Genomic DNA, 20,241 nt, shown 5'->3' with positions numbered 1-20,241 from the left:
AGTTGAAATCAAAAGGGCTATTAATGAGATGGAATACATAATGGAGGCTCTAACTGCTAGGATATAATAAGGCAGGAAACAGAATTAGTGATATAGAAGACAAAATTATGGAGAAAAAGGAGGTTAAAAAAAAGAGAAATAAACAACTATTGGATCATGAGGGGAGAATTCAAAGATAAGTGATACCATAAAGTGAAACAATATTAAAATAATTGGTATTCTGGAAGAGGAGGGGGGGCAGAAGGTATGCTGGAGCAAATTATAGTGGAGAACATCCCTAGTCTAAGGAAGGAAACAGGCATTCAAGTCCAGGAGGCACAGAGAAATCAATAAAAATAGTTTCACACTCCAACATATAATAGTGAAACTTGCAAATCTCAGAAACAAAGAGAAAATTCTAAAGGCGGTTTGGGACAAGAGGTCGGTAAACTACATGGGTAGAAACAGTAGACTGGCAGTAGACCTATCCACAGACACCTGGCAGGCCAGAAAGGACTGGTATATTCAGTGTGCTAAATGAGAAAAATATGCAGCCAAGAATACTTTATCCGGCTAGGTTGTCATCACAATAGGAGAGATAAAAAGTTTCCAGGACAAACAGAAACTAAAAGAATTTGTGGCCCAAAAATAACAGAGACCAGAAAGGAACAGAGACAATATACAGAAACAGTGACTTTACAGGTCATACAATGGTACTAAATTCATATCTTTCAATAATTACTCTGAATATAAATGGGCTAAATGCCCCAATCAAAACTTACACAGGGTATCAGATTGGATAAAAAAGATCCATTGATATGCTGTCTGCAAGAGACTCATTTTACACCCAAAGACACCAGGTTGAAAGTGAGGGGGTGGAAAAGTAGTTATGCTTTAAGAAATTTTTTTTGAAGATTTTATTTACTTATTCCTGGGAGATACAGAGAGGCAGAGACATAGGCAGAGGGAGAAGCAAGTTTGCTGTGGGTAGCCTGAGGTCTAACTTGATCCTAGGACCCTGGTATCATAACCTGAGACAAAGGCAAATACTCAACCCCTGAGCCATCCAGATGCCCTCATCATGCTAAAAGATATCAAAAGAAAGTTGAGGTGGCAATCCTTATATCAGACAAATTAGATTTTAAACCAAAGACTGTAAGAAAAGATAAGAAAGGACATTATGTTGTAATTAAAGGGTCCACCCAACAAGATCTAACAATTGTAAATATTTATGCCCCTAACACGGGAACAGCCATTTATACAAGCCAATTAATAACAAAATTAAAGAAACACATCATCATCATCATAATAGTAGAGGACTTTAACACCCCACTCATTGCAATGGACAGATAATCTAAGCAGAAGATCAGTAAGGAAACAAGGGTTTTGAAGGACACACTGGACCAGAGGGACTTCACAGATATATTCAGAGCGTTCCACCCTAAATCAACAGAATATTCTTCTCGAGTACACATGGAACATTCTAGAATAGATCACATACTGGGTCACAAATCAAGTCTCAAACAGTACCAAAAGACTGGGATCATTCCCTGCATATTTTCAGACCACAATGCTTTGAAATTGGAACTCAATCACAAGAGGGAATTTGGAAAGAACTCAAATACAAGGAGGCTAAAGAGCATCCTACTAAAGAATGAATGGGTCAACCAGAAAATTAAAGAATTTTAAAAATCCATGGAAACAAATGAAAATGAAAACACAAGTGTTCAAAACCTTTGGGATGCAGCAAAGGAGGTCCTAAGAGGGAAGTGCATAGCAATACAAGCTTTTCTGAAGAAACTTAAAGGTCTTAAATACACATCCTATCTTTACACATAAAGGAGCTGGAGGAAGAACAGCAAATAAAGCCTAAACCTAGCAGGAGAAGAGAATTAATAAAGATTAGAGCAGAAATCAATGAAATAGAAACCAAAAGAACAGTAGAACAGATCAACTAAACTAGGAGCTGGTTCTCTGAAACAATTAATAAGTTGATAAACCGCTGGCCAGACTTACCAAAAAGAAAAGAGCAAAGACTCATATAAAATCATGAATGAAAGAGAAGAGCTCATAACTAACACTGAAGAAATATAATCAATTATAAGAACATATTATGAGGGGTGCCTGGGTGGCTCAGTGGTTGAGTGTCTGCCTTTGTCTCAGGTCGTGATCCTGGGGTCCTGGGATCAAGTCCTGCATCAGGCTCCCAATAGGGAGCCTGCTTCTCCATCTGTCTCTGCCCCTCTCTCTGTGTCTCTCATGAATAAATAAAATCTTAAAAAAAATATTATGAGCAACTATATGCCAACAGATTAAGCAATATAGAAGAAATGGATGTATTCCTAGAGATGTATAAACTACCAAAACTGAAACAGGAAGAAATAGAAAGCCTGAAGAGACCCATAACCAGCAAGGAAATTGAAGCAGTAATCAAAAATCTCCCAACAAACAAGAGTCCAGGGCCAGATGGCTTCCTAGGGGAATTCTACCAAACATTTAAAGAAGAACTAATACCCATTCTTTTGAAGCTGTTTCAAAAAATAGAAATGGAAGGAAAACTTCCAAACTCTTTCTATGAGGCCAGCATTACCTTGATCCCAAAACTAGACAAAGACCCCACCTACAAGGAGAATTACAGAACGATTTCCTTGATGAACATGGATGCCAAAATTCTCACCAAAACACTAGCCAATAGGATCCAACAGTCCATTAAAAAGATTATTCACCACGACCAAGTGGGATTTATAACAGGGCTGCAAGTGTGGTTCAACATCTGCAAATCAACGTGATACACTACATTAATAAAAGAAAGGACAAGACCCTCTTGATAGATGCAGAAAAAGCATTTGACAAAGTATAGCACCCTTTCTTGATTAAACTCTTCACAGTGTAGGGATGGAAAGAACATACCTCAATACCATAAAAGCCATATATGAAATGCCCACAGTAAATATTTCTCAATGGGGAAAAACTGACAGCTTTTCTCCTAAGTTCAGAAAAAGGGATGTCTACTCACCACTCCTGTTCAACACAGTACTAGAAGTTCTAGCCTCAGCAATCAGACAACAAAAAGAAATAAAAGTCATCCAAATTGGCAAAGAAGTCAAACACTTACTCTTTGCAGAAGAAATGATACTCTATATGAAAAACCTGAAAGACGCCTCCCCAAAATTGCTCAAACTCATACAGGAATTCAGCAAAGTGGCAATATATAAAAATTAATGCACAGAAATCAGTTTCATTTCTATACACTAACAATGAAAAAGAAAGAGAAATTAAGGAATCTATCCTATTTACAATTGCATCAAAAGCTATACAATACCTAGGAATAAACCTAGTCAAAGAGGCAAAGGATCTGTATTCAGAAAACTATAGAACGCTCATGAAAGAAACTGAGGAAGACACAAAAGAATGGATAAACACTTCATGCTCATGGATTGGAAGAACATATACTGTCAATGCTCTTACACTGCTGTTGGGAATGCAAGCTGGTGTAGCCACTCTGGAAAATGGTATGGAGGTTCCTCGAGAAGTTAAAAATAGAGCTACCCTATGACCCAACAATTACAGTACTAGGTATTTACCCCAAAGATACAAAAGTAGTGATCTGAAGGGGTACCTGCACCCCAATGTTTAGAGCAGCAATGTCCACAATAGCTAAACTATGGAAAGAGCCCAGATGCCCATCAACAGAGGAATGGATAAAGAAGATGTGAGATATATATATTATACATATATAATATACATATAATATTCCATTATATATAATGGAATATATGGAATATATGGAATTATATATATGAATTATATATAATGGAATATTACTCAGCCATTAGAAAAAATGAAATTTTACCATTTACATTGACATGGATAGAACTGGAGGGTATTATGCTGAGTGAAATAAGTTAGTCAGAGAAAAGAATTATCATATGGTTTCACTCATATGTAGAAGAAACGAAACAGCACAGAGGATCATAAGGGAAGCAAGTGAAAATGCAATGGAAAAAATCCGAAAGGGAGACAAACCATGAGCAAATCTTAACTATAGGAAACAAAGCAACGGTTGCTGGAGGGAAGGTAGGGGGATGGGGTAACTGGGTGATGGGCACTAAGGAGGGCACATGATCTGATAAGCATTGGGAGTTACATGTGATTGATGTATTACTGAACTGTACATCTGAAACTAATGATGTAGTGTATGTGGGTTGAGTTTAGATTAAAAAATGGGGAAGGATTTGATTAATGTAGTTTTTTTTAAACATTTTTAATGTAGTTCTTTTAAAAAGACTGTGAAAGACCAAAAAAAAAAAAAAAAAGAAAAAAAAAAGAAAAAGAAGACTACACTAGAATTTGGAAACTATCAAAATAACCTAAGCAAGAAGTAAGGGTGGGAATAAAGGAGTGAATGTGAGACTCAACTCTTTTTTTTTGAGACTCAAGTTTTAGTAATGATTCTCTAAGAGAAGCTAGGGAAGGGCAAATCACAAAGATGACTTAAATTCTATGCTAAGATGAGGAGAATGGAAGTACTACTCACATAAAGAGGAACTACCAGGAAAGGGAAGTTAGTTGAAGGAAAGGAAGTTGATTGAGTTACAAATATTCTAAGTTTCAAGAAAATAATGGACAAGAGCAGAAGACAGTAGGAGCTACAGAACCAAAGCTCCAGAAGGTCTCAGTAGAGATATGATTTGCCCAGCTCCTTCTTAAAGAGCTCCCTTACCTTGGCTTCACTGATACCTCCCCATCCTCATTGAGACATTTTCCTCCCCCATTCCCTATAGCCAAAGGTTCTGCCCAGGGTAGAACCTTCTCCCTTTAAGTGCTAACTACTGAGCGCTTTTATCTGGGTGCCTCCCTGATATATCAACCTTTCATAAGTGCCAAAAATGCAAATCACTTTATTTTAAAAATCAACTCTACAGACCCTATACCCTGACTTCTCTGTTGCCATACAGAGTACCATTATTCACCCAGTCACCTAACTCAAAAGATTCTTTGAAGGTTCCTGCTGGAATTTGGAGGTGGGGATACCGCGGGGAGGGATATCCCTGGGCAAGAAAAAAAGAAAAAAAGAAGACAACAAAAGAATGAAAAGAAACAATTAGGAATAGGCGTGAACTAAGAAGATATGTAAAGACATGTGAGCCACAGGGAATGTTTCAAGAAAGTTAGGGGCTAGTAATGAATTTCTGAAAATATATAAATATCAAAAAGCTAGAGAAATGAGGCAATATTAAGAATTCACATTTTAAGAGTACTTTCTATAAACCAGGTGCTGTGCTAAACACGTTATAAATATAGTATCACTTACTCCAACAGCAATCTTATGGTGATGTGCATTATTGTTTCCTCCCTCTACCCCAACAAAACATGTGAGGAGATAATGGATTGAAAGATACTAAGGAATTTATGTTAAGGTCACACAACTAGTAAGCTGGATTGGGGTAGGGCTGAAATTTAAACCCAGATGTCTGAATGACTCCAGAAGTCACATTCTTTGAGAAATTTTACTTATGTATATATACCTTATGTATAATTTCATTGGAATGGATAAATGAGAAATATTCTGAGATTTTTTTTAATAGTCAATATTTTTTAATCTTTTACATGCCTCATCTCTACTTCTCCTTTTCACTTCCATGCATATCACTTGGAAACACATCTTACTAACTTAGTTATAAAGTCTTCCATGTTTTTCTGTAGTCACATACAAATATTCATAAGTACTTATACACAATTTGATAAATATGAGTTGTCAGTGTTTGATAAATAGGAGCATATTCACATATTCACATATTCACAGTTCAATGCATTTTGCTTTCATACTTAATAACACACGAAAATACTGCCAAGTCTAATAGAATAACTCTAATTCATTATTTTTAATGTTTCTATAATATGGATACACCATAATTCATGTGACCATTTCCCTGTTAACAGGCACTCAATTAGTTCCCAGTGTTTTGGGACAATGTTGCAATAAGTACTCTTAAATCTCCATGTTCTTACATATATCCATACATACCAGTTCTCTTGTTTCTAATGGCCAGATTCCCAAGTATGGAGTTACCGCCTTGAATTTTAACAGGTGTTGCCAGACTGCTTTCCAAAAAGACTGTAAGAATCACATTTCCTCTAGCAATCTAGGAAGGTATCCTTCCCTTTATAATCCTATCATCAATAAGTAGTACCATTATTTTTAAGTCTTCAGATATTTTATACCTCACTCTAGTTTGCATTTCTCTGCTGCTTAGTGCATTTGAACATCTTTTAATGTTTGCTTGCTTTTGAACTTTTTCTTCTATGAACTGTCTATTTATATGCCCATGTTTTAAATGGGTTATTTATCTTTTTTTTTATTGGCTTGTAAAAGAATTTTGTATATTGCTGATCCTCAACCCTTTTCTGGGCTCCTATATTTTACATACAACTTCCTAGATGTTTATTTTCATTCTTGTCATTCTAGTGTTCACATTTTAACTTTTGACCTACCTATATAACTATCTACCTTGTTTTCTTTCAGATAGAAAGCTACATGTGCTAATACCATTTAATAAAGAAACCATCTTTTCTCCAGTGAATTAAAATACAATTATTTTTCATATAATAAATTTTCATACTTACTGGGAGCTTCTTTTTTTTTTTTAAATATTTATTTATTCATAAGAGTGACAAAGAGAGAGGCAGAGACATAGGCAGAGTTGGGAAAGCAGGCTCCCTGTGGGAAGCCTGATGCGGGACTCAATCCCAGGATCCCACATGACAAAGATGCTCAGCCACTGAGTCATCCAGGCATCCCCTTACTGGGAGCTTCTTAACTATAGAAATACAAAAGCACCTTATACTCAAACTTCAGAAAACCAAAACAAGGAAAAAAAAATCTTAAAAGTGGACAGAGAAGACATACTATCTACGGGGGAACAAGAATTTGAATGTCAGATTTCTCATCAGAAATCAGGGAGGCCAGAAAAATGTGGCACATTTTTCAAGTGCTGAAGGAAAATAACTGCCAACTCCAAATTCCTATCAGGATAAATTACCCCTCAAAAGTGAAGGGTAAATAAAGATATTCTCAAGTGAAGAACAAAAGGAATTTGTGACTAATAGATCTATCCTTAGGAAGTTCCCCAAACAGAAAGAAATAAGTAAATAAGGTTTAACTTCAGAAGAGGAAGAACAATGGAATGGTTAAAAGCAGTGGTTAATATAATGGACTATCCTCTCCTTATAAATCTTTTAAATCATATTTGATGATTGAACCAAAAGTTATAGCATTGTTTGATGTGCTGCTCAGTGTACATAGAGGAAATATGACATATGTAAGAAGTGGAGAGGGTAAAAGGACCTAAATATAAGTAAGGTTTCTACATTTCACTTGAGGTAGTAAAATGTCAATACTAGCAGGCTGTGTGATGTTACACATATATAACTGTTATATCTAGGGCAATCACTAAAAAGAACCAGTATACTAAGCAATAAACTAAAAAAAAATGTCAAATGGAATTTTTTTTTTTTTTTTTTTTTTAAAGAGAGAGAGCGTGCAAGTGGGACGGGGAGGGGCAGAAGGAAAGAGAGGATCCCAACCAGACTCCATGATCAGCGTGGAGCTAATGGAGTTGGGGGGGAGGGTACTGAATCTTACCACCCAGGAATTATGACCTAAGCCGAAATCAAGAGTCAGATGCTTAACTGAATGAGCCACCCAGGTGCTCCCAAATGGAATTCTAAGAAATATTCAAGTAGCCTACAAGAAGCAAGAAAAGAGAAACAGAAATAAGAGGAAACAGAAAAGAAATAATAATAAAATGGCTGAATTAAGCCCTAAAATATCTATAATTACTTCAAATATGAATGGTCTAATTATACCAGTTGAATAGCAAAGAAAGGTAGTAAGGATTTAAAAAGAAACATGACCAAACTATATGTTGTCTACAGGAAACTCATTTTAAACATAATGACATGCATAGGCTGAAGATAAAAGAATGAAAAAAGATACATTGTGCTAATATCATTTCTTTCTTTCTTTTTTTTTTTTTTTTACTAATATCATTTCTTAAAAGCAAATTTGGCTATATTACTGTCAGAAAAAGTAGACTTCATAGCAAAGAAAATAACTGGATAAAGAGGGGCACGTCATAATGATAAAAGGATTAATCCACCCAAAAGATCTTAAATGTAGATCTTAAATGTATGTGTGGGGCACCTGAGTGGCTTAGTCAGTTAAGCATCTGCCTTCAGCTCAGATCATGATCTCAAGGTTCTGGGATCAAGCCCCACATCGGGGAGTGCTCAGTGGGGAGTCGGCTTCCACCTCTCCCTCTGTGCACATGCTCTCTCTCTCTTTCAAATAAATGGATAAAATCTTTCAAAAAATGTATATTCAATGAACAACTGACATTCAAAATACATTAAGCAAAGACTAATAGAGCTGAAAAAGAGAAAGAAAAAGGCACAATTACAGTTGGCAATCTCAGTAATCAAAGAACTACTAGATAGACAATCAACAAAGTGGGGAAGAATGGAACATCCCATCAACCAACAGGATGCAACTGACATGTAACTGACATCCAATACCAGCAGACTAGGTATTCCTTTCAAGGGCCAGTGGAACACTCACCAAGATACACCATATTCTGGGTCATACAACATATGTAAAGGAATTAAAATCATTTAGCTTATGTCTTCATTATGGAATAAGGCTAGACATCAATAATAGAAAGACAACAAGTAAATCTCCAAATACCCAGAAACGAGAGAACACACCCTAATCCACAGGTCAAAGCAGAAGTTTCAAAGGAATTTCTAGGAATACATAAAACTCAGTGAAAACGGAAATACAATATATAAAAATTTGTGAGAAACAATGAAAGCAATGTTGAGAGGGAAATCTATAGCACTATATGCTAACATCAGAAATGAGAAAAGGTCTTAAGTCAATAACGAAGAAACTAGAAAAAAAAGAGAGTAGAATAAAGGTAAGGCAGGCGGAGGAAGAAAACAGGCAGAGGAAGAAAATAAATATATCAAAAAATCAATAAAATTGGAAGTAGAGAAAAATGAATTAAATAAAGAACTAGTTCTTTGAAAAAGACCAATAAAATCAATAAAACTCCACTGAGAAAGATAGAAGGCACAAATTACTAAGAATGAAAGGTTTATCACTAAAGACTCTACAGAATACTAGTGTGCTGATAAAGACAAAACCAAAGACAGCACGAGAAGAAAACTATGTACCAATACATCTCATGTCTACATCTTAACAGAATATTAGCAAAAAGAATCCAGCAATATATAAAAATATTATATATCATGATCAAGTGGGACCTATTCCACATATGTTTAACATTCAAAAATTAAACAATGTAGTCCACCGTAACAAGGTGCTAAAGAAGAAAAAATATATAATCACATAAATTAACTAAATACACACTATATGATCCAACAATTGCATTCTTGGGTATATATCCCAGAGAAATAAAAATATGTTCACACAAAATTTCAAAGGTTTATAGCATTTATAATTGTAATAGCCTATAACTGTACACAACCCAAATGTCCTTCGGCAAATTAATGGTTAAACAAACTGTGATACAGTCATACCATAGAATACTACGCAGCAATAAAAAGAAACAAACTACTGACATACTCAACAACTTGAATGGATCTCAAAGGAAGTATGCAAAATAAAGAAATCTCAAAAAGTCATATACTATATGATTGTGTTTATACTACATTTTTGAAATAGGCAAAATTATCAAGTTGGAGAATAGTGGTTACCAGCGGTTAGGAACTGGGGTGTGATGAGATGGCTAATTATATGAAACTATATATATGTATAAACACTCAAATGAGTGCTTGTGAAATAGAGGAAATCTCAGTAAATTCTGTGGATATATTAATGCCAATTTTCTGCTTTAAAAATTGTACTATAGTTATACAAGATACTACTATTGGGGAAGGTTAGTGGAATGGCACATGGGGACCTCTTTGTATATTTTTTTGCAACTTCCTGTTAACCTATAATTATTTCAAAATAAAAATTAAAACCACGCATATTTATTTAATTGCAATTGGTACAAGTGGAATTAAAGAGAAAAACTGAGAATCTTATCACAGCCCAAAGCTTCAAGACATACAGCTGAAAGTCACCACATAATACAGATGCATAAACAGAAATTTTTTTACAGTCTGCTATAACCATTAAATTTATATCCATTCCGTCTTTCTCCAAATAGCTGTTGGAGCAAGAATCATTTTCTATGTTGATGTGATGATCATCTTACCAACTGCAACAAAACCACGTTCTTTTTTTGTAGTTCCTTTCCTTTGTGAAGTACATTCTCATCCTTCTCTTCTGACCTTAACAATGGCTGCAAAATAGGCAGTACAACTGATGTAGTATTATTTGTCCAAAGTTATAGGGCTTTAAAATAGTAAAATCAATTCGATAGTCTTCTGACTCCTACTCCAATACTTCCCAGTCACATATCACTCTGAAATTTTATGCAGTACTACAGAACCCAAAAAGATAGCATATTATAGGAGAAAGTCAAAGAAGGAATGGGCATGATGCACATTATACCAAAATTCTGTGCAACAGTCTCTTGCTCTTCCTTGATAAGTGGTCATGAAACCAGCAATTTTATATTTTTTTTACAACTTTTATATTTCAACTAATTTTGATATTTTAATGACCGCATACTAACCTCCAGTGAGATTCTTCTCAACCTGTTTAACTGGGTCAGAAGAAGCTTATATGATGAATACAAAGTCTATCATCCCCACTGCAGAAGTACCAAAACTTCATGAAGCACATGCTATACTCATGATGAACTTGCAGAATTATCTTTTCTTGAAAAAGTAAAAAAAAAATTTTTTTTCATAACTCCTTTGCGGGTTTTAAGCCACCAACTATTATTGTAATCACACACAAAATAATTTTTTTATTGTCCCAGAAAGCAATTACAAATTGTAATCACACACAAAATAACTTTTTTTATTGTCCCAGAAAGCAGTTTTCAGCTTCTGAACATCAGCGAAAACCAAGAATTTTACAAATTTGTATGAACTTCTCTATTTATATATTAAATACACTTATTGAAAGTAATATACCAATTTTCCTTTGAAGTATACTTAAAGTAGATTTCAGAATTAGCACTTAGTTCTAAGTATAGTAATAATAGAAATGAGACAATGAGAAGAGGATGGGCTTTTCAGGAAAGAAAAAGAAAATCACCTATTACAAAGGTCAAAGTTATCAAAATAAACACCAGTTTCAGAGGAGCACCTACTGTGTTGCTTTGATTGCCCCCTATATACCTATGCTGGAAAGTGGGGCTTTAGGTCTGTAGGCCTTCTTCACCTTTAGGTGAAAAAATGGAAGAAAAAAATCCAAAAGAGGTATTTCCATTTATGGTTTAAGAAAGAAGTTCTTAAAAAAAAAAACCAAAAAACCCATACAAGCCTTTATGAGTAAAGATTCCAGAGATTTTCCTAACTTTTCTGGGTTTATCTCTTTCACTATAGAGCTTTGCTCTTAGAACGAAAGTGGGTTGAGAACTGGTCACGGACCTTAGACTATGAACTCTTCCAGTGTTTGGCATACCAGACATAAAGCAGGTGTCAGGTTACTACTCCTGAAGAAGAAATGAATTTATGAATCAAACGAATACCTGTATCATCCTGCCTGGTGTGGAAAAACAGGAAACCCAAGGGTGAGAGTTTAGGCCTCAGGGCGAAGGCTGATTGTAAAGCAGTGTGAGCACTGGATGCCAGCTGGGAAGATCACCTGGAGAGCTGTGGGCATGGGTGTGTTAATCTGAAACAGCTCCTGTTCCACGAGTGCTTTGAACACTGTTCTAAGTGCTGTATGAACTACCTCGATTAACAAAGCAATCTTAACAGATACACTAATGTATCCCATTTTACAGATGAGAAAAACCGAGGCACAGACGCCCTCCAAAAAAATACCACAACGCAGGGCAAGTGGTTAGAGGCAACTGAAAGCCTCAAAGGTCCCCCCACAACATGCCGTACTGTAAATTCAAGGGAACAAGCTCCGTTCTGACCTTGGTGCCACCGAGAGATACTTTTTTTTTTTTTTAAAGGTTTTATTTATTTTAGAGAGAGAAAGACTTGGGGGGCGGGGGGGTGGGTCAGAGGGTGGGGGAGAGAGAGAATCTCAAGCGGATTCCACGCCGAGCTCGGGAGCCCGGAGCTCATGACCTTGAGCTGAGGTCCCCAGTGGGTCGCTGCAGAAAACTAAAAATACTTGAGCGACTAAGGTTGAACGTCAAGCATGTGGTCGGGGGGGGGGGGGGCGTCAATTCAAAGGGTTCCTGCTGTTAACAAATTTGGGAGAGGCGTGGGGGGAGGAGGCTGATCCTATGGGAAAACCTGAGATCCAACCAAAAGAGCCTCTGGTGACCCCGCCGATGGGACAGGTGGGGAGACAGCGATGCACGGAGCCAAGGGCGGGCCAGCTAGAAGAACTCTGATCTCTGGAGTCCCCCCGACCCAGATTTTGGCCCCTCCTGGCCCCTCCTCCTGGCGGTCAGTTGCCCAAGATCCTGGCCCCTACCCCCCAAAGGGGCCGCTACAGGCCGCCCGACGAGCTGCAGGCTGCACTTCGTACAAGCGGCTCGCTACTGCGCCCACGACAGCGAGCGCCGGGGCAGCGCCAAGGTGGTTCTGAATCCCGAGCGGTCGCAGCACGGTCATTCACGCCCCCGCGGGCCGCGCAGCGCCGCCAATGCGGGCAGCCCCACCGAGGCTCCCACGGGCCGGCCTGCCCGCCAGGCCTCGCGCAAAGCCGTCCCCGCCACCTGCGGACAGGACCTCACCTGTCCGCCTAGAAAGCAGCGGGCTCTGCCGCAACGCTCCTGCTTAGACGTCACCGGGAGCGGAAGTCCCGCCTACCCTGACGTCAGAGCGCCGCGCCGCGTCGCGCCGCGGAGGCGGTCCCTTTCGACGCGCGACGTGCTCAGGGCTGGGAGCTCCTGGAGCCGGGCGCGTGGGGTACGTGTTCGCGGGGCGGCGAGGCGGCCGGGGGGGTGTAGCTGCGCTGGAGCCCTGTCCTCCCCGCCACCTGAACGTCACCCTCCTCTTATTCCGGTTGTTCCGCTGTGCCCCGTTCTCCATGCTCGTGTTTCCCTTCCTCCGTTAATGGTTCCATCTCTTCCTCTGCCACACACCCAGGAAAGTTGATTCTCAGGTGACCTTGTCCGTTAGCATTTCGACGGCCCGCCTGGGCCACTCCGCACTTTTAGCAAAATGTGGGGAAATGTCGGTTCCAGAGGTATGTCGAGCTTAAGGCACCCAACCTCCATGAAGACAAAGGTGACAGTGGCCTTGTGCACTGCTGCATCCCGAGTACCTGGCACGTAGGAGGTGAGCGGCGTTCATCGGTGCAGCAGCGCGGGAGCGAAGGCGACGTGGGCCAGGAGGAAAGCAGGGAGTGGACCGGCAAGGCAGCGACTCAGCCACGGCTAAGCGCCTTCATCCTTTGGTATTCAGCTTCTCCGGGATAGACCCCACCCTCCAACCGCTTGTCCGGCATAGACTGGTACCGCTCGTTCATTTCCTCTCGGCTTTTCAGTGTTACTTCCTTAAATACAACAGTTAACACGATGGGTTTAGAAAAAGCCTCTTAAGGTCCAAGACTTTTTTTTTTAATGAATTAACTCATTTTTAAATCCTCACAGCAGCCCAGTGAGGTCACTATTAACCCGTGACCGTAGAGTCTAGAAACACAAATCCACAAAATTAATAAATGAGTGACTCTTTTGCATGGCATTGCGTATGTTCAAGGTCTGCATTACTTTTTTTTTTTTTTTGTCTTCACAGTTTTTTTTTTAATTAATTTTTATTGGTGTTCAATTTAAAGGTCTGCATTACTAATGCACAACTCAATGTATGCATCTCAATGAACAGGATTCACTAATGCAGGCTTTCTTTCAGGGCTTGTGAATGCTTTTGCGGTGCATTTCATTAAATAAGCCAGAAAACTTAACTGAGGGAGTTCAGTCATTTATTTATTTATTTATTTTGAGTTCAATCATTTAAAAAAAAAATCTTTCTAGGCTGATGGCTACTCTATTATTATCCCCATTTTTACTTGCAGGATAAAATAAGGCACAGAGAAATTAACTTGCCCAAGGTTGCTTGGCAGAGCTGGGTTCTACAACTCTGTACAGGGCATAATGCTTGGATGAGTTCCCACCACCTCTGCTTGTGGTGAAGCACTTATTCTACACCTGGGTTACTTGCAGCAGCCTCATTGTTTTTTCTTTAAAATTTTTTTTTTATTTATTTGAGGGAGAGAGCAGTGTGTAACAAGATAGGGGAGGGAAAGAGAGAAGCAGACTTCTTGCTGAACAGGGAGCGGGATGCGGGACTCCATCCCAGGACCCTGAGATCATGACCTGAGCCGAAGGCAGAAGCTTAACCAACTGAGCCACCCAGGTGCCCCAGCCTCATTCTTTTCCATGCATTCTCTCTGCTGTTTCTTGAATGCCCATACTCTCTTCAGCAAAGCTTTCATATTTTTGTGCACACTATTCTCTCTGGCAGGATTGTTCTTCTCTCTCCCTTTCCTAATCCTTCCGTCATCTCTAACACTAACACATCATGCAAGATTCACCTTGGCATGGCATTTGCTGGTGCCCCAAGGTGGAGACCTATATCAGTGATACTTATGTTCTTCTGTTAGGGTGCTTATTTGTCTCCAGCATCAGACTGTGAGATCCCAGAGAACAAGTACTCCTTCCTTCTTATATCTTTGTATTCCCTAGGTCTAGAAAAGGGTCTGAGACACGGTGAGCATTCTGTAAATCTGTGTTTAAATGATTCCACTCAAATAGCGCCCTGTGAGGCCTGTAGGATCCATTTGGCATGTGTTCTAGGTGAACTTGTATTGTCACACCTGAAAACCAATGTGGAAAAAAAGATATATAAAAACTCCACAATACATAGACAATGAATTAGAAAGTAGGAAATAAGAAAGTAATAAAAGAAAATTAAATGGTGGGGGTGCCTGGATGGGTCAGTCAGTTAAATATATAACTTGGTTTTGGCTCAGGTCATGATCTTGGGGTCATGAGTTCAAGCCCTGCATTGGGCTCTGTACTCCGATGGGGAGTCTGCGTGAGATTTTCTTTCTCCCTCTTCCCCTGTCATTCCCCCTACTCTCCACTCATGCACAGACACACTCACTCACTTTCTAAAATAAGTCTTTAAAAATAAAAAAGAAAAGTAAATTACAATGTGAAGGAGAGTGGGTCAGTTAGGTTGGACAGTCAAGGAAGCATCTGAGCTGTCCTAAATGGTAAGAAATCAGCCAGAAAATGTAGTCGAAGGTAACTCCTGCATTCTTCTCATCCGCTGTGTTCGTTCAGTCTTCCCTTTCTTTTGGATATTTGTTTGTTTGTTTGTTCATGAGAGAGAGAGAGAGAGAGAAAGCACAAGCAGCAGAGGGAGAGGTATGCACCTCCCCTGGAGGTGGGAGGGAGAGTAGCAGACTCCTCACTGAGCAGGGAGCCCAACCCAGGGGCTTGATCCCAGGACCCTGGAATCATGACCTCGCCGAAGGCATGTGATTAACCAGCAGAGCCACTCAGGTGCGACCTCTTTATTTTATTTAAAACATTTTTAATACAAGTGTAGTTAACATGCAGTGTTTTGTTAGTTTCAGGTGTACAATATAGCATTTCAACAATTCCACATATTACTCAGCGCTCATCATGACACCTATCTTCTTAATCCCCATCATCTATTTCACCCATCCTCACCTACCCACCTCCCATCTGGTAACCATCTGTTTGTTCTCTATAGTTAAGATTCTGTTCTTGGTTTGTCTCTTTTATTTTTTCCCTTTATTCATTTGTTTCTTAAATTCCACATGTGAGTGAAATCATACAGTATTTCTCCAACTGGCTTATTTCACTTAACACTATACTCATTAGCTCCATCTATGTTGTTGTAAATGGCAAGGTTTCATTCTTTTTTATGGCTGAGTAATATTCCATTGTATATAATACTATTTCTTCTTTATCTGTTCTTCTATTGATAGACGCATGGGCTGCTTCCATAATGTGGTTATTGTAGATAATGCTGCTATAAACAAAAGGGTGCATGCATCCCTTTGAATTAGGGTTTTTATATTCTTTGGGTAAATATAGAGTAGTTTGAGTCCTGGATCGTATAGTAGTTCTATTTTTAATTTTTTGAGGAACCTCCATATTGTCCTTTAATACTAGCTGACTCGTATCCTAGAGCACTTCTCTATCTAAACACTCCTCTCCTTCCCCATAGTTTTAAATACCATTTATAGGTTACTCTTGAAGTCACATTTCCAGCCTAAACTGTTCCCATGGGTTCCAGGCTTATAGACTAGACAACCTTCCTAACATTTCCACTTGAAAGCTAAATAGGCATCTCAAAGTTAACATATCCCACACAGAACTATTGATTTCCCACCCCAAGGACAGGAATGCATCCAGATCTGAGTACAAAGTTGAAACAGGATCTAGAAAAAAACAAACAGCTGAGAACCAAGGCAGGATTCTCTCTCTAGACTTCACTTCTCTCTGGGCATCTGTTTTGTTATCATTCTTTGGTCCTCAGGCTCCATGACAGAATATGGCTGTTTACAGCTCATGCAATCTATGTTGTAGGTTGAAGAGTTGTTGGTGCTGTTCAAATAGTTTCTGCTTTCCACCTTCTAGGCACTTGCTAGGAAGGTACTTCCCTTATAGTTCAGGGGAGGGTGGGAGGAGGGGCGTGACCAGAAGATGTGAATAGTTCTGTCCAATGAGTTATGAAGAAAAATGTTATGTCCCTGCCAGGTTGAGCAGTTGATTCCTTATGTGAGATCCTCCGTCACCGTTTTCTTTGACAATGTGATGACAACATTCAAGATGGTGTCTGTCCCAACAGCTGGTATCCTTGAGTAGCTGCTGTTGTATAAAGCCTACTGATCATCCTGTGATGAACAAATGGGAGGAAGAAATGCACTTTGTTGTTATTTTTGGTGTTGTTATGGCAGTAAAATGTAGCCTATATAGGCTGCCTGGGCTCTTTCTTCTCCTCTCTTGATTTTAATTCCAAATACTTGGGGGATAATTTCTGATTGGCTCAGTTTGGGTCTGGCTTCTAGCAGTTGTCCAATGATGAATGAAAGGGCTAGGGGTCATATTGTATCTTATACAGAGGGGCTCTCTACTACAGTAAAGGGGGTTATAGTGAGTAGGCAAACATTCCACAAGGGTGTCTCCTGTAAACACGTGGCTATAAAAATTCGACCATTGTATACTGATTTTAAAACAGTATATGAAATTGAAGCACTTTGACCTTTTACATAAAAATTTTAGACTCTTATTATTCATTCAATATTTATTGACCACCTATTACATTCCAAACTCTTTTAGGCACCAAGGACACAAAGGCAATCCAGAGAGAAAAACCCTTGCTCTCACAGAAACACAAATAAATGAAATGCATTAATATACAATGATGGCAGAACTAAAAGGATATGAGTCAAGGGTGAGGAGTGCATTGGTTACCTATTGTTGCTTAACAAATTACCCTCAAACATAGCAGCTTAAAACTGTAGATATTTATTATCCCACAGAGCCTTTTGAGGGTCAAGACTCTAGAGGCAGATTAAATGGGGGATCTAGCTCTAAGTCTTTCATGAGGTCTCAGCCAAGCTGGCTGAGCAGAGCTGCAGATATCTCAAAGCTCCACTGGGGCTGGAGAACCCATGGCTGAACTCAATCATGTGTTTATTGGTCAGTCACTGTACCTCATTGGCTGTTGGCCAGTGGCTGACCTACTCCAGGGGCACCTGGGGGCTCATTATAAAATCATTCAGGAGCTGACTCCATGTTTCACTGATGAAGCAATGTCCGCAAAAAGATGCAATGCAAAGTTTTCTGATTATTTAACTTCATGACTGAGTGGCAAGGAATAATTTATGGAAAGAAAGCTTCAAATCATAAATTGAGGCTTATGTAAATAGGCTAATTATAGAACTCTAAGGAATATAATGGCCAAAATGAGAGAGAGACTTGTATCAATTAATATTTATTGAACATTTACTATATGCCAAGTTTTGTGCCAAATGCTTTATGTAGTTCTAAAAGGAGAAGAGAAATTTCAAGACAGTTCAGATGATGACCTCAGATAAATGGTCTCCTTTTTTTCCCTATCCATTTGGATTCATGTTTTTTGAGTCTTAGAGAAAGACTATAACAGGAAGCAGAAAGAAGTGATATTCCCACATAATCTGTGAGAGATTTTGGGATCCCAAGGCAGTACTCCTCAGGAACTACTGGGACAGATTATAGTACATATAGGAAATATGTCTCTTGTTGAACTCAGAGAAGCCTCTGTACAGTGTCCCATGGCCATGAAGTGATTTCAGGGGACTGTTAATCACATTCAGCCCTTACAAGGAGGAACTTGCTGTGGAGGTTGTGTCAGAGCCTCTTGGCATCTCATAGGCAATGTCAATGAAGAGAAAGAGAAGAAAAATAGTTGTATTTATGATATGGCCCAGATAAGCTATGGAGGGACCCATGAAAACAACTCCTGGAAACTGCCACACATGTTGAGGACCCTTTAGTGAAGGTAAGAGAGTAGCTGGGGACACTTTGCAGAAGGGATGGAGAGCCCACAATAGCAATGAGGATGAAACAGAGAAAGGTGTGACACTTAGATATTTATGATAGGAAAGAATACTTCATTTTTCCCCCAAGATTTTATTTATTTATTCATGAGAGACACACAGAGGGAGGCAAAGACATAGGCAGAGGGAGAAGCAGGCTCCTTGCGCAGAGCCCAAAGTGAGACTCCGTGCAGGACTCGATCCTAGGATCATGCCCTGAACCAAAGGCAGACACTCAACCACTTAGCCACCCAGGTGTCCTAGAAAGAATACTTCTGATGGATGTTATAAAGATGTTAGAAGGTCCTGTACTTACTAGTAAAGTATATTCTCTTCTTCCTCATTATTCCATTGCTCAGAACGTTGAAACTCTTGGTTAGACCCCTTTTGAAATAGGAAATGGAGATTGAAGATTATGTAAAAAGAAATGTGAGGAAGAAAAAGAGCAAAGAAATAGAAGAAATTTTTTTTCTAAATATAGGAGACAACTAAAATTTATTCTGAATATGTGTTCTTTTTTAAAAATATAAATTCATTAGCCAACATAAAGTACATACTTAGTTTCAGGTGTAGCGTGCAATGATTTATCAGTTGTGTTTAATAACCAAAGCTCATCACATCATGGGCTCTCCTTAATGCCCATCACCAAATTACCCTATCCCATCACCCACCTCCCCTCCATCAATCCTCAGTTTGTTTCCTATAGTTAAGAGTTGCACATGGTTTTTCTCCCTTTCTGATGACTTCCCATTCAGTTTCCCTCCCTTTCCCTATGATCCTTTGCACTGTTTCTTACATTCCATATATGAGTGAAACCATATTATAATTGTCTTTCTCTGATTGACTTACTTCACTCAGCAGAATACCCTCTAGTTTTATTCATGTCGATGTAAATGGTAAGATTTCATCCTTTCTGAAGGCTGGTAATAATTCCATTTTGCGTGTGTGTGTGTGTATGTGGTATATATATATATATATATACATGTATATGTATTTATATACACACACACACACCATATCCATTGTGTGTATATATACCAGCAGAATATATATATTCTATAGAAGATATATATATATATACCATATCTTCTTTATCCATTGTATCATATATTCTTTATCCAATATTCTATTGTGTATATACATACCATATCTTCTTTATCCATTCATCTGTCGTTGGACATTTGCACTCTTTCCAGTTTGGCCATTGTGGACATTGCTGCTATGAATACTGGGGTGTAGGCGTCCCTTTGGATTATTATATTTGTATCTTTTGGGTAAATATCTAGTAGTGCAATTGCTGGATTATAGGGTAGCTCTGTTTTTAACTTCTTGAGGAACCTACCTTCTGTTTTCCAAAGTGGCTGTACCAGCTTGTATTCCCAACAGCAGTGTAAGAGGGTTCCCCTTTCTCTGCATCCTCACATCTTTTTTTCCTGTCTTGTTCATTTTAGCCATTCTGACTGGTGTGAGGCGGTATCTCATTGTGGTTTTGATTTGTCTTTCTCTGATGCCGAGTGATGTGAGGCATTTTTTCAGGTGTCTGTTAGCCGTATATGTCTTCTTTGGAGAAATGTCTGTCTGTATCTTCTGCC

At 38.8% G+C, this 20,241-nt stretch overlaps 1 protein-coding gene and 1 long non-coding RNA gene across 4 annotated transcripts in view; one reads left to right on the top strand and one right to left on the bottom strand.

The window, feature by feature from the left end:
• Nucleotides 1-12,914, bottom strand: part of LDAH (lipid droplet associated hydrolase) — a 105,435-nt gene extending 92,521 nt beyond the window's left edge. The window contains exon 1 of one of the 3 annotated variants that reach the window (XM_041755618.1): nt 12,825-12,914. The gene's annotated coding sequence lies outside the window, so the exon portion shown is untranslated. Of the gene's footprint in view, nt 1-10,265; nt 10,353-11,654; nt 11,779-12,824 lie in introns of those variants that run through there. The other 2 variants (XM_041755621.1, XM_041755620.1) reach the window with 2 other exon arrangements.
• Nucleotides 12,915-12,931: 17 nt separating this feature from the next.
• LOC121491140 overlaps nt 12,932-20,241 on the top strand; it is a 65,426-nt gene continuing 58,116 nt past the window's right edge. The window contains exon 1 of the long non-coding RNA XR_005987886.1: nt 12,932-13,546. This is a non-coding gene — a long non-coding RNA (uncharacterized LOC121491140). The remainder of the gene's footprint in view (nt 13,547-20,241) is intronic.

This window comes from Vulpes lagopus, chromosome 5, assembly GCF_018345385.1.
Source record: "Vulpes lagopus strain Blue_001 chromosome 5, ASM1834538v1, whole genome shotgun sequence".
NCBI classification, from domain to species: Eukaryota; Metazoa; Chordata; class Mammalia; order Carnivora; family Canidae; genus Vulpes; species Vulpes lagopus.
This window is presented reverse-complemented; position numbering and strand designations above follow the sequence as displayed.